This window comes from Bombus pascuorum, chromosome 7 (genome assembly GCF_905332965.1).
Source record: "Bombus pascuorum chromosome 7, iyBomPasc1.1, whole genome shotgun sequence".
In the NCBI taxonomy this organism is placed as follows: Eukaryota; Metazoa; Arthropoda; class Insecta; order Hymenoptera; family Apidae; genus Bombus; species Bombus pascuorum.
The window spans coordinates 326,386-339,109 of NC_083494.1; positions in this window are offsets into that span (position 1 = coordinate 326,386).

Genomic DNA, 12,724 nt, shown 5'->3' on the forward strand with positions numbered 1-12,724 from the left:
TCTGAGTCGATAAAATGCGATCACAGGCCGGAAGCGATCTTTATTCGTTCGTCGGCAGCGAATCGATCGAACTAGACAGAAATCGAAGAGGCTCCGTTGTTCCGGTGATTTCGAACGTTCGTTGGCCATCTTCTCACGCTCCTCCCTCATTCTCTCGCAGTACTCTTATTCCGGAAGGAATTTAATCAGACCACCTTTCGAATCTAGCCAGCTTCGGACCAAATTGAATCGAATGACTTGTACCAACGACAGCGAAAACTTCTTCTACCGGAGGAAAAAAGCACGTCGGTTAAAAGTTTCATTAAATATTTCATCAATTGCGAGAAATATTAGGTTGAGTAACGAGTTCGTTCACGTTTATCTGGAAAGAGTGCATCAAGCAATCTTGACCATTATCGAATAAATTTTCATTTATACAGTCATTGAAATGGAGAATCATTTTTTACTTAAGAGTTCAAGTAGAAAACAGAAATAAGTTATTTATTATTTGTACAAGTCTAAATACGTTATTTAGAATAATTAGATTAATTGTTATTTGAAAATACAATTTTCTTTTATATTTATTATTTTCACTTATTTTTGTTTGTTATTTATCGAACGTTAAATAAATTTACTTTTACACCAGTGTAATTTTTTTAATGAAATTTTTATTAATACGTGTATCTCGAATATTTATCGTCATTACATATAATTGTTTTCTAACTATTTCACAATTTATTCGTTCAGTTTCTGTAAACTTTCTCATTCTTATGATCTAAATATTCTTCCAGTGCTTTCACAACTTAATTCCCACGATTGGTGTTCAATTTCGTTTTTAATCTTGTAAACGAATCTTATAAAAGTCTAAAGAAATCGTAATAAGATGATATAAGATCGGGACAAAACTTATAGTTTCTTATCGATCCTCGGTTTGTAGTTTAGTGCAATCCGACTTTCTTTTTTAACAGATAATATTTATATAAAATGTTATAAATATAAATACACGTAAAAAATAATACATTTGATAACGAAAAAGAATGTAAATATCTGTTAATACTGATAAATGAAATTCAAGTTGAATTATATGTTTCGAACGTGCGCTCAATTCTGCTTCTATATATATATTTTTGCGCAATTTGATTTTACACGGTTTAGAAAAAAATCCCAATTCTCTTTTTACACGATGTAATTTGATTTAGCGTAGCCCGAACATCGCTTTTTTAAAAATGTCCATTTGAATTTAACGCTTTTCACTCGAAGCTTTTCTCGTTTTTCTTTTTTGAGTCTGCAGTCTGATTTAATGTTTTCCCCGGAATTTAATTACCAGCTGTCGACCCGGATTTTTTTTTATCATTTTCCATTTTATGGAAATATCATGCAAGTTATTAGGAGTAAAACCGTTACGTTAAATTCCGAATATCCCCTTCGATACGTAACAAGACGAAGAATAAACGCGTCTACTTTTACATGATGACAAATATAATCTAGTTGATAAGCGTACGTATCTAAATCGTATCTTTCTCCTTTACTATTCTTGAATTCAAAATTTCGATATGATTCGTTCGATTTATTACACAATTTATTTTTAATAGTTTTCCTCGTCTAAAACTGATCTTCTAATTTCTCACAATCTTCCTTTTACGCAATTTTTCAACTGTTTTCATAGCTTTTAGGTGCACAGTTAACTTTCAAAGTGGATCCCACGTGTTCCCTTACAACCTGTACATACATATAGATGTACATATATGCGAAAATGTAAATCGTGTTTCAAGTTTATACAATGGATTAACTGTTTTGTTAAAGTTGTAGCCCTTTGCTGTTAACTAGTTCGGCAGATTAGATTTTCCTCCGTTTGTTCCTATCGTAGTGTCTCACTTACCTTTCTGTTCATTTCTCCAAGTAGAGAGATCTTAATCTCGTGTACGATTTTATGCATGTATCTTTTATTAGCTTTTCTTCTTGAAGTCAAAGGACACTTACGATGTCTATACTTTTTAAGGGGCTAAAGGAGGATATCGATCCGCATTGCCTATATCGAAGACACTTGACTAGGATACGTCCAAGTGTCTCCATTTCTTTCCTATTACGTAGATTGCAATTTAGATTGTTGTTAATAAAATATGTAATACCTTTCTCGTTTACCGTTCGTCCAATTTTACCTGATGGGTTTCCTTAATTGGTTCAAGCTTCTTTTGCAGGTAAGAAGTATATTTAATAAATCTACACATTTTACTTTTTCTCTTTGGTCCAAGTTCATTTATTTATGTATTTTTATCGAGGTAATTTAATTCAATTGCAAATCGAACCGGTCCTCTTTCTATCTTGTGTTTTTTCTATAAATTGTATTAAATTATTCGGAATTTATATAACAGATTAGAAATGTAAATACGAATGTAATATTTATAACATTTTATTTATCCACGAGGGCAATTACTAAATATCTAACGTGAAACGGAGCAAATCTAATAAAGTTTGGCTAAAGTCGCCGAGGGTTGCCTAAATTGCAATATTTGCAGCGTTTTTCGTGGGTTCTCGGAACGTCGATGGAATTCGAATGAAATTTCGTTGGGTAATTGCAAATCTTCGATGTTCTCATTTCGCGCAGACTACCCTATAATGTAATTTCACGAGAGATTCAGTGTGCAGTTGAGCCCTACAGGGAATCTCCTCAAATATATCTCGTAATGCAAAAAAAGAAGAGGTAACCTACTTATCTAAGATTCTGCTCTGTCCCTTATGTCACATCTTTATTTATCATGTACTACTATTTTTTATTATATACATTTATTAAACGTTTATTACATCTATGAATGTACTCAATATTGATTTTCATTTAAGCGGTATTGGATAGCGTATTAATATTTAATTACCTACGTAATGCCTATAACGTTCAGATACGTACGATCTACGAATAGTATAATATTTAATTGTCTCTATTTCGAGTATTTAGCGTTTAGCATACATTGCAAATTAATGCAGCGCAACTAACGTATTACGTATTAGTATCCATCATTTACGTCATTATTAGTTGTATGAAAAATGGTATGCAAATTCAAACCAGCTTAATAGAATGATTAGTACATAAATTAGCAACATTAAGTTGAATTATGTTATAAATAATAAATTAATAACAAGAAAAATGAAGTTATTTGTCTCTGAAATTTGTCAAAGGATTTTCATTGCCACTTTTCTATCGAATTTCTATAAATCTACAAATATTATATTATTTTATACAAATATTACTTTTGATCATTGTGATGATTTGAATACTTGAATTTTGTGGATGATATGGATGATAATCTCGATCGCGTAAACACATAATCACAATGGCCGAAACGTCTATAAAGACATCACGTTTCTTGAAAATATCTCACAATTATTCCATACTCGTGACAAGTTTGTATAAGATATCGTTTTAGTTGAAATAATAAAAATAGTATTTATCAAAAAAAGAAACGTAAATATGCATATAATTCACAAATGATATTTTCTTGCGATTATTCCTCAAAGATTTTTTATTGGGCTTAAATCTGAGGTACATACCGGCCATCTCAAAACCCTGATATTTTTTTACTATAATCACCGCATCGTGTTCTTTGACGTATATACGTTTGGCAGCGTTATCACGTTCATAAATGAAATTATCGTCCCCGTTTTCTTCAGCAAATGACATTAAAATTGTTCCCAACAATTCGCTATATTCCGCAGCATTCGCTTCATGCGTCATGCGACAGATCGGTGTCCTTGCGTCAGCTCTAAAAGCAGCCTAAATCATTAATGCACCACCACCGAGATTACGACTCTTTGTCGCGTTTCTTTTCCTCCTCGTATCATGCCAGTAATATTTAAAACCATCTGACCCATCCGAATTGAACTTCTTTTCGTTAAAAGAAATTTCTTTCTTCAATATATCCTCTGTGTACTTTGTAAGCTGTTAAGTATAATGACTACTATATGTATATACATGCTATAAATATATACTACAATCGTATATATCTACTATAAGCATAGGCATTAAACAAACTGTTTTATGTGAAAATAGCACCATCATCTCCATTGAGACAACGTCTATGTCGATAAGATGTATCGATCTGAAGAATGTCCAGTTGTTTGCTCTTTTGGTAGGTCCGCGGAATAAATTCTTTTGAGCTTCCGACGTATTGGTTGTATACAGGCTTTTGTAACACGTGGGGCCCACTTCTGACGTGGCCAGGGAACACGAAGCCAATAGAAAAGCTCGTACAAACATTGTGACTTTGTTTCAAAGTTATAGCCACTTCCGTATTTCAATACCCTGCAACAGCTTAACTTAACAGAAAGTGCTCGAAATGGCTATGCTTGGTTCGTACGATTCGACGCGTAGCTGGAATTTTTAAAAGATTGCAAAATTGACCAAGGATGGTCATTTCGAACAGCTTTCACAAAGATCAGCTGCCGTTATTATCGTAACACAAAAGTAGCCGTAATTCTGAAACGAGGTTAAACATATGAATCCTTTTCATTGTTTTTGTGTTCCCTGTCCATTCCTGAAATGGGTTCCACGTGTTATGAAACACCCTGTACGTTATTGGCTAGCGGGTTAACGCGTGTTTCAATTCTTCTTTCGTAGCTGCTAGCTGCTTTAATTATTTCTGCTGACGTCGTATCGATGTTTAAGTCCTCCCTCGCTTCGTCGTTGCACAGATTCGTTACGTATCACAGCGCGATTAAGGCTAAGATGATCGATTGTTGGGCCTGGAGTTTGGCCATGTGGCTTTTCGCTGTCATACTCTGTAGTGATATTTCGTATATCCAGAAGGGTCGAAAAAGATATAAAATTCCCATCTGCGTTCTGCCTCAGATGCTGCTTTCTACGCTTTTCATCCAGTGAAACTGCTTGGGACTTTTTAAAAGTTACTGGCAAGCCTAATTTCACGCGAACTTGCGTCGCACTTGTCAATTCTTTGTCGCAGTTCTCAACAACAACGAATGTTGCTTCTCGATTAGCTTCCAACTTCCACCTCTGGGATGGCTTTTGCCATAGTCTTCAGCCAAATTTACGTAGTTATTTACAAGAGTGCGTGATCCATTAATTTTTTCGCTATTGTACGATTGGAACATGCCATATCTCTATACGCATCAGCAAATTCCTTTTCCTCGCTCGCCAATAACTTTCCTCGTCGCATTTGACTAATAACGAAGTAAGGTATAACTATATACGATTTCTATGAATCCATAGATCAACTTCAACACGAATGCTTCACTTTCAATCGCGGTTAAACTTCTCCAATTGCATCTGGCTGTAGTTGTGCACATAAAATCTAAACGCAATCTAACTGTAAGTGGCTTTGTAGAAATGTCGTACCTGTATTTAGCTTTAAACATTTCCGAGCCGATACTTGCAGATCTATGTTACGTTTCAAGTAAATATAATCATAGACGAGGAAAGATAATAAATCTGATGATATTTCTGCAAAAGAACGTAAAAAGGGAGATCGCTTTGTGACAATTTCAGCCAGTGTAATATACATAGAGCGCATATATAGTGTTTCGCACTAGCGAAACCTAATTGCAAACTAGCCTTTACCTGATGCATAATCGTATAACAAATATAGCCTTATCGAACTACGTTTCATTAATATTCACAGTCTAATAATGCGATGGTCGATGCTGAATCTAGTGGGATATAAAAGAAAATGAACAATAACAAGGATTGAAGTCTTTTCATCTTATCGCTCCCTTTACGAACGCGCTTTACTAGGTGCGTATTGGTCGTATAAATATATAGTCATATGTATGTGTGTATGTGTTGTATATACATATATACGTGTGGCATTAATACATACACAAATATATTTGCGGGAGGGTGAATTCGATTCCAACATGTTCCCCAGGGTAAGGCCGCCAAAATTCGATAAGCCACCCCTATCGAACTTGAATCTTCGCCCTCTTGGGAAGCGAGGTTGTTTGGCACACCCCTAAGGTACGTCTAATTACTTTATCGAACATTGATCGACGCTAGCGAAGGCAAGATTTTTCTATATTTCCTCCATTCTCTCGCAGTAAACCTTCACACATCACATAGAATTTAATATTTCCTTCGTTGCCATTAATCTTTCCTACATGTATCTGCTACACATAGTTAACCCTGCTGTTCTCCTCGATTCTTTCTCACGTTTGTATCTCCTCGGATATCTTCTTTTTTTTGAAACATTTTATTCGTGAAACGCGTGCAATACGCAGGAGCTACAAAAACCTAACCGAATAGCGGAATATTAAAAAATTATGAAAACTTCATTTCCACTCTCAAACTCTCAAAAATGTCGAATATCTCTCATATTAAAACTTTCAAGGGCATCAAAACTCTAAGACCAAGGCCTATGCAACCTTTTCATATAGACGTACGCTCGATATTATCTTATCTTCACCTTCAGATAAATTGCTTCAAGTGACCAAGTGCAACTTCGATAGGAACCTGAATGTGTCGTAGGTCGGACAACGTACACGGTTTTGTCGGCGGCTTTCATCGTCACGTTCACGCACAGTACAACGCTGTCGACCGACGTTTTACAAACAAGAGATTTTAAATTCCCCTGCCATAACTAATAATCAAATGAATTCGGGTGCGGAGAGTGAGCTAACCAGAAAATAAGACCAGCACGACCTATCCATTTGGCAGGCATTCGTTGATCTAAGTAACGTCGTCAGAAAGCAGCAGCCAGCATCGCAAAAGCTGTAAGTGGAAAACAAGGTCGTATATTTGTATGAACTTTTCTTCTCGGTTTAGTGTGCTGAACCATACTTCCCACGTGTTCTGACTCATCCTGCATACAGATTCGAAGCACTGCACAAACGATAAAATTACTCCATAATGTTTGAACGCAGAAACCAATTATTTTATCGTATATTAATTTTTAAAAGTAAATTTTTTCCTGTCGTAAGGATAAACCATCCTGATAATCCAGAACAGTGTTATATTCCGTCAAAAGTAACCAGGTGTCTCGATATCTTCGAGCAATAGCGTATATTTTCAGAAAACTAATTTTCACTCAACGACGTGGCTACGCAAGATATTGATCTCGTTCTTTACACGCTTTAAACGCTACATTTAGATAATAGTTGAAAAATATGTTTCGATCGTAGGTAAATGTATTCGTACTACGATCGGAGGAATTCTTGTCACTGATTTTTCAGGCTGTTCCATCATCGTATTTGTAGAATAGCTGCGAGACTCGGGATACTCTGTACGATTTTACTTATTCACTTTTCAATCTTGCAGCCCGGTCGACGATCCGAGCACCGAAGAAAATCTTCTTTCCTTTCAAAACCAACCTCGCTGCTCTCCAAGGGGAGCTAAATCCATTAGACGTTCGTCTTCCCTTTCTCCGGGAGAAGGACGAGGCATAGATAAAAAGAAACCGAAAGAACGAGCAGATCGTTGACGAAAAGAAGAAAGGGAACGCTTGCGGGAATAGGGAGGAAACGTAATCTATCCGTTCTTCGGACCGAAGAAAACGTCTCTATCAAATGTATCGGGCTTTTGTATACATTCGATATTCCGGTAAATTCGAGATACTTATTTGTAAAGTAGATTGACTTTCTTGTCATTTTTTTCAAGTATCGACGGTATGTTATCCACGAGAGAAGTTCGAAAACTCGAAAATTCAAAAGAGCTTCAAACTGCACTCATGTACGGTAAAACGTCGTTTTTATCTGAATCTCGTTTTTACCAACCAGTTTTTCTTTACGTTTTTGTTTACCGCCAGTTATACGAAGTCTATCATCGAAGCAGCTGCTGATGAGGGTAGCAAGCGAGCCTCTAATATCCGAACTCATCGGTTATCCGGAATATTTTGTCCCCCGACCAGTTCAGATAAACGAAGTTCCTCTGTAGTTTATGTGATGCTAATAGCTGAACAATTTCTTTTCCCTGTTGAAAAACGGTCCTAGAGACGAAGACATCCCCGTTCCCACAAAGAAATTTCAACTTTTCGTATTATCGTGAATATTTAAGAAACTAATAATGTACAGGAAAGAAGTTAAATTAAAAGTTGTGGTATTCTTCGTGATCTATATCGTGGACCTGAGAAATTTTCGAAACAAACCTTCTTTTCAATTTATCCCCACTATCCATAACTTTTTTACACTTTATTTTTCATTATCACTCTCATAGATAGTTTTCGAAGAGCTCTTTACAAACATTCTATAAATGTAAATAGTATATAAAATATATAAATTAAAAGATGTAAGATACAACGCTGAGCTTGTAAGCTATAGATAATAGCAATAAACAATTATAACAAGTGCAAACGAGACATTCCCTTTTCAACATGGATCATCCCCCATATTCTCACATAATCGAAAGAAGAATAACTCTACGAAGAAGTATGATATATACTATAATACATGAATGAAAAGTGTCGAAACATGTTATTATTATCATTGTTATTTATTTTATTTAAAGTCGCGTCGACTATCATGATCATTACCAACCATTTTTATATTCTGTGGCTTATTACTCGTCTTTCTCTTCCTTTTTACATTCTCTTCAAAATCTTAATTTATTTACGGAAGTTCGTGATCTTTTGTTGGGACGCGATTGATGCGAGGATATCCTTAAGATTATCGTCGACGTTAGGTTTTTCTGCTTCCTCGTTGTATATAGAACACTCTATGATTATGTGGGTGATCGATAGTCCCACGTTGCGGATATCACATTTAAACAGGAGGGCTATCTTTCATTATCTACGTACATGTGTGTTTGTTGAGCGTGTCCTGAACTTATGCTGATTATTGCGGTTTGTTCTTTACGGTTGAACACTTCATCTGTCTTCCAGTCACAGAAGGTATGGTTTAATTTATGGAGCGAGTTTACATTGTATTTTACCATAACGCGATGTGTGCATATGGGTAGCTGATTTGGTTCCTCTGTGAACGCAATTTTTGCTGTTACACCAGCTAGTTTTTAGAACACGTGTTACGAGCAACGACTAATAATTAAATCACGGACTTTTCTGCAAATTTACATTTTTCAGAATGTAATTAAAACGATAGAACCTCCGTAGAAAATTGTTTCGTCTACCAAATAATATAAAAATTATTGCACTTTGGGTTTGTTACATGTTTTCTCATATTATCCGCGTTCCGAGCAATTTTTACTTTCAGATTTCTTCTAAATGCACAGAAACTACGCAGCTTACTAATAATAAAGGAATTTCAATAAAAATATGCAACGTAAGAGAGTGATTTTATTTACGTTTATGTCACGTAGAGTTCAGATATAAATGAAACGTACGACTACGTCATATATCTCTTTTAAAGCGGATAATCGATTTGAAAGACAATGTTATCGCGACAGTTTAATTAGCATAATTGAGGATAATCGTATGGTATATGGCCGAGATCCGCGCACGCGTACGTGCACGACGTAGGTCAGGAAGGGGAGGACATCGAACCCGAACCTCGTCTCGGTTGTGCAGGCACCAAGAGCTGCAAGGTCGTCAGATCTCTCCGTGACGATCTTTTGGAGGCAATGACCTTGACCGAGCCGGCGCAAGGGTGAAATTATCAGACCGCCCTCGTCGTCATCTGTAGCAAACCTGTTACACGATTACCTTACAGCAGTAAAGCGTCTAATTCTATCAAAATGTCAACCGTCTATCGTTTCCTACGTTTTGACAGATTTTTTCAAGATCGTAAATACATTGTCGTTGTTTTATTTATCCAACGTTTCGTTAATCTTGCGATTATCAGCGACCATTCTGACTATATATAGAATACGTGGAACATAATACACATTAGGCGTAATAGGCAAAGTTGGCACAAGGTGGGAACCGTATGGAAAAATTGCTCTAAAAAAGTACTATATTTGTTAATATATCTACAAAAAATACTACAGATAGCATCGATATCTGTTTATCGGAACGTTTCGAAGTAAATTTCCAAAACTTAACGAAAATAAGCATAAAAAAATAATTTTAAAGATAGCGATAATGACCCGTGTTGTCCAAGTAGTTTTTCGTTGGCGAGAACTAAATGAAACTCAGACGGAGGATCGAACTTGATTCTTTTGTGCAAACCTTCTGTAATTTAATACAATAGATGGTCCATGAAGAAAATACGATTGCAACGATTACACCTTTCAGATTATTTTTAGTTAGTATGTCACACGATTACGTTTCATGAAAGATTAAGACAAATTCAAGAACGTGTAAAATAGCTATAAATTTTCAGAGATATTTGAGCTAAAAAGACTCCTGAGAAAACATTGATAGAGTAGAAATTATTAGCGTTGTTAAATGATACGAAAGGAGCCACTAGTCCGTACGATAAACAAAATTAAGGCAATTAAATTTGCGTAAACGATGAAATTGAAACATTGGAAATATGTAAATGAAAAGCAGTATCTTATCAACGCAAACGACATTACAACACCGCACAAAATTTTAAGCGGAATATGCACGAGATATTCTGTACGTACAATATACATTGATATTAAGTTTTCGTATCGGAAAGAATATAACAGAACATGAAATGGAAATGCGAATGATAAGCTCGATTTGTACGAATTACGTTCCTATTATGTTATCAGACTGTTAACAGACTTCCAATATGAGCAAAACTCGAGACACTTACAGGAGTCAGGACTCATTAAGATTCGGGACTAATTCAGGACTAAATCGAGTCTTTCAAGAGTTTTAAGGTTCCAATCCTGTTTGGAGATTCAAGAGAATTCTTTTAGGTATTTGCAAAGATTTCAGAAACCATCCAATACCGAAAACTCTGTACACTTCTCTGGTTAGATCCCATAAGAATACGCAAGCTTCGTGTGATCTCTACATCACACTAAATCTATATATTTTTTATTTTGTCTCGAAGTATAGCTACATTTTGTACTCGCAAATGTTTGCAAACGCAAGGAACGAGCATCGACGACATCCAAGCTACGTTTATAAGAGCCTACACTGAAAATACACGTCCAATCGTTTTTACGTCCATTCATCGTCCACCAAGAAATAAACTATCAACGGAAGATATGGAAGAGCTAATGAAAAACCTGCAATACAAACACGTCACGCTAAATATGTCCAGCTTATCGAAAGATCGCAACATAAATTCCTATCTTTTTATCACGTTCCTTAAGCTATCCTATTCACAGTCGCGATCAAAGTTGCGACGCTGTACTACGTAGATTCGACGTTTCATCGCTTGAACCGAATAAGTTCAGCTGACATTTTATTCCTCTTCGACGTCATAAATAACTTAGTATACTGTCCGTCGCTGCTTCAACTAATTAATTTTAATGCACGAACACGTCCTCTACGCAACACTCTTATATTCCGTGTTGAATTTTTTAATAGCAATCTTAGACTCATTGACTCTATCACCAGTACACCCAACTATGCTAATGTTGCTAACCGAGTTGATCTCTTCACTGGACCAATTAATAAATACAGACAAGCGGTTATGAAACTGGTCTACTCTTAAAACACATTGTACTTTTACGTTTGTATCTTGTTAGATTAATCCTCTCCTTTTCTGTATTTGTTTTGTAATACAGTGTCCCGGCTTAACCGAATAAATAAATAAATAGTTGGTCTAAGGATTTTTATTCGTTTATAGAAAATCAGAAAGTGCAAAGTTATATGAATGCACGTAATGATAACACGTAAGATTCTCTACAACATTTTATATGAAAAACAATTTTCCACCGAGGTTCTACTTTTTTAATTATATTCTCAAAAGTACGAATTTGCTAATGAATCTATAGCTAACGATAAAAGCTACCCTACTGTTCATACAGCGTGAACGTATAACGCGAACCAACGTACAGTTAACGAATTCTCCAATTTTTTTACATACCTGAAATATTTGAAACAATTGACTGTTATTTCGACGCACAAAGTAAAAATATTTTTATGGACAAAAATGGAATTGAGAGAAAGCAAGGACATTTTTTAAATAAAATAATCAAGTTGCGTGGCAATCAGACGCTAGTTCAAACCGAGAAGAATTTCATAAGGCAAATTTCATCCACTTAAGTTACTTTTCAGGGAATAAAACTGCAAAAATCCTGTTCAGACAAACTTCCAGAAAAGTTCCTCCTCTTTGAAACATGGTTCGTGTTGAATACAGTTTTTACGATGGAGATTAAACCATGCTGTATATTTTAAAAAGAATGAAATATACATTGTCTGACAAGTTCTTTAATAAAATATTTTAATCACCTTTAACATCGAGTTTACACTGGTATTAGAGTGACGTTGAACATTAATGCTCCTCTCCCTTAACACCAATTAAATTCTGAAACTATATGCACAACTCTGAAATCAATATATCTGACAGCAATAATTAATTAATTAATTAAAACAGCTGATATAATGAATATTTCAAGTCTTAACGCTTAACTTCTTTAGAGAAAGTTAAATCTAAGCATACATTTGAGGTGGAGGACGTGTAGGGTGTTATTAAAGCACTCGGTGTTTTATTACTTCGACAGTGTTTACCAATGATGATTTGTACGCGTCGTTTTTGGTCGGACCACGTAAAACCTGACGCACGTCGAACTCACGCGATGTCGATACCGAACGAACTGAACTCGATACTAACTCGATGTAAAATGAATCTAACTGACTCTCCGAGCTTTTCCACGTTTCCCTTTTTATATGTGCCGAGGTCCTCGGAAAAGAAAGTTTTCTTCCAAGGTGGGGATGGAAAAAGCCGTAGGCCGTGAAACAATAAATTTTCCTGGAAGGCTCATAGGTTT